The sequence below is a fragment of the Sprattus sprattus genome, assembly GCF_963457725.1.
Source record: "Sprattus sprattus genome assembly, chromosome: 17".
In the NCBI taxonomy this organism is placed as follows: domain Eukaryota; kingdom Metazoa; phylum Chordata; class Actinopteri; order Clupeiformes; family Clupeidae; genus Sprattus; species Sprattus sprattus.
Genome location: NC_137915.1, coordinates 24,923,283 through 24,926,652, shown reverse-complemented (window position 1 = coordinate 24,926,652; position 3,370 = coordinate 24,923,283).

Genomic DNA, 3,370 nt, shown 5'->3' with positions numbered 1-3,370 from the left:
TGCCTCTCATTTCCACAGTGAAAGCCATAATGTTTGTGGTAATATGCCGTACTCACGTCAATGTGAATGGTGTTGTCATTACGTCATTATAATCCCTTGCCACCTAGTAACAACGCCAATCCCATGCCATGGTTCAAGTGGAATAGAAGAGTAAAGCCCTTGTACCATTGATGTCCTGTTATTTCTCTCAGTATTGATAAATGGTTATATGGAGCCATTTCAAATCATTCACAAGTGGTTGTCATCACTTTGAAACTTTGTGTTATTAGTATGGTTTTTTTTTTGCCTAGTTGCTCTAGTTGCCTATTTGATATGCTTGCTGAGTAGCTAGCTGGCAAAATAACCTGTTAAATAGCCTAAAATGGTTTAAATGGCAGGAAATTGCAGAAAATGATAGCTAGTTATCTAGCTGATGTCACTGTGTCCTCACTGTAACAAAGGTATGATAGGAAAAGATTGAAAGACTATGGGCACCTTCACTGCTTCTAAATATATAAGCTAACTGCATTATGAGCCTGTCAGTAGTGAAAACAGTTTACTTTGTCGCAGATGCTTGCCCCATGTCATTACATTGTAAAGCCGTTTTGCAGTAACTGTTTATGGACCTAAAAAGATAGGAAAATAATGCCCAGGTAAAAAGAAATCAACAAGTGGAACAATATTTACAGTTGAGGTAAATACTCTTTCCCTCTCCATTGCAGCGTATGCAATGATACCTGAAATGCTAGATTGCCACTGGTGAAGGAAATGTGTGGTCTGAATGGTAATACCACCAATGGCTTATGCTGAAAGATTGATGAAAAGAAGGTGTATGTGGAGGGAAAATCCCCTGTTTCTCAGTGGATACTGCTTTGTTTCCATTCTGCAATGTGTGTCTCTCGATTACAACACCTCCATTTACTATGCCTGGCAGCTGAACATGTACCCGCGGCCTCCAGTGGCATTTCTGGCCATACTGGCACCCTAGGCAAGATCTCCAACCCCTCAACTCATATCAATGAAACAAAGATTAGATTACCATATATTTAACATCTTCATTTTCAAAGATTAAATCTCCTTGTCCTCTGCTCTTCATGGTTCTTACACCTTGAACCAAACCCCCTATCAAACCCACCATGTTAAGTTGTGTATTTCTACCTTCCTCTAACTGAATGTAACTTGTAAGAGAAGATAAGTAAAGTACACCAGAAGAACATGATGCTAAGTCATGCAACTGCAACTAACTTCAGAGCTAAAATAGTGGGCTGTTATAATATAGCATAACAACAATGTTTTCACATGAAATCCGTGGGAATACGCAAATATTTCAGTTGCCGTTTCTACCCAATTCCACCCATCTTTCAGTTGAGAACACTACCCTCATGTTTTGCTTTGGCAAAATGAAATTAACAGTACTCCCCCAAATCTATAGATGTGATGTATATCTCAAATTAGCCTAGACAGGATGAGTGACAACATTGATGCTGCATTTTCATAAAAAATATAGCATTAATGATAGAGCTACTACACAGTTAGCGCTTAGCACAACAAAAAAAGAGAGAGATGCAGTGAACTGGGATATTGGTGGGGGGGCCTGCAAGTGGCCTCCTAGGCTGCCTAAGCCCTGACAGTCTCCTTAAGAGAGTCATGGTCGATGGGAATTTTTCCTTAGAAACCCTAGAAGTACACAAAGGCTGAGTGGTATTGATGTACTCATACAGTACATGCAGACAATGCTGTAGTGGATGCTACTGGATGTCCTACAATTTCCCCCTGGATTAATAAAGTATCCATCCATCCAAGATGAAGTTACTGCTTACAACTCATTACACAACAAATCACCCTTTATTAATCAGTTACTAACATGTGTACTAACATGTACCATCTAGTAATCAGTTACAAACATTTATAACTGGCAAATGGAGCCTTATTGTAAAAGAAAAGAAAAAAAATGGGACCCCCCCCCCCCCCCCCCCTCCTCCTGGGGTTTAATCTCTAGTAACAGATACAAGAATGGTAGGGAGTGTGCAATTGGGCTAGTAGAGCAAGTTAAGGGATAGACAGTGGGTTGCCAAGATGGGGATCTTCCCAAATAGTGAGTGTTTATAACTAATTTATAATGGCTTATTAATGACTTACAAAGGGTTTACAACCTAATTAATAACCTATTTATAAAACATGTATAGACCATTTATAATGGAGTCAGCATTTTTAAAGCCAGCAAGATTTTATATTTTTAAACCATACGTGACATGGTAAATACAGTTACAGAATTAAAACTTATAGAGTCATCATGCTGAGATTACTGTCACTGACTGAACATGTAAGTCAATGAATGTATTAATCAACAGTGGTGTCAAAATCAAAAGTAATTACAGCTGCCATAAAGCCATGTATTTGAGTGTTAGCAACTTTATAGCAAAATTCAACTGTCAACCTTAAAATGTACAATATATTCATTTTGTAGTGCTCTGAATTGACATTGAGATGGAAGAGCAAAGGCTACGTCAGCATGCAGGTCTGATAGTTCCTGCACCACAGTGGAAACCAAAAGACAAAAAGAACTTCAGTGGGCCATTCCTGTAAATGTCCAAGTCGCCAAAGTTCCTGCAGGGGAAGTGATTTACCACTAACGCTAACAGAGTGGACGAATGGGAGAGATGGCTCCAAACGTTTGATCGTTTATTTTAGCTGCACAACTGCACTACACATGACCTTTACTGAAGATTACCCCGCCTGCACCCTCATCCTCGCTTGGCATTTCCTTATCTCACCGGAAATGTCTGACAGGAGAACAAACTGGGGCAGTCACCGACGGCTAGGGTTCAGTTCTTTTGCCCACAAGCGTAATTTCTTTAGGGGAAGAGAAATTGAGAAGGAGGGAATGGTTGATGGAGGGAGAACTGGGGTGAGGGAGTGAGGGGGAGGTGAACGTGTAGAGACATGGGAGGGCGAGGCCTTTATGGCACCTGTCACGCAGAGCAGGGTCCGATCTCCTCCTGAGTCACAGTAGATCAGAGGATAGCATAGCTGATTTGCCCAAATGTCAGCGTGGATACGGTGCTCGTGTGGGGTTAAGGAAGAGAGAAGGAGAACAAACTAGGACAAATGCCACCTCTCCCTCCCCTTGTCCAACCCCTTACCGTCTGCTCTTTTACAATCTCTCTCTAGTCCTCTTTCTCCCTTTCTTTTTCTCTTCTCTTTTGTCCTTTTTAATGTCTCCCCTTTCTGTTTTTAGCTCTCCCTCTCCCTCTGCCTCTTACTTTCTGTTTTACATCTCAATTTCTCTCTCTCTCTTTCTGTCTCTCTATCAAACACACCCAGACACACACACACACACACACACACACACACACACACACACACACACACATACACACACACACACACA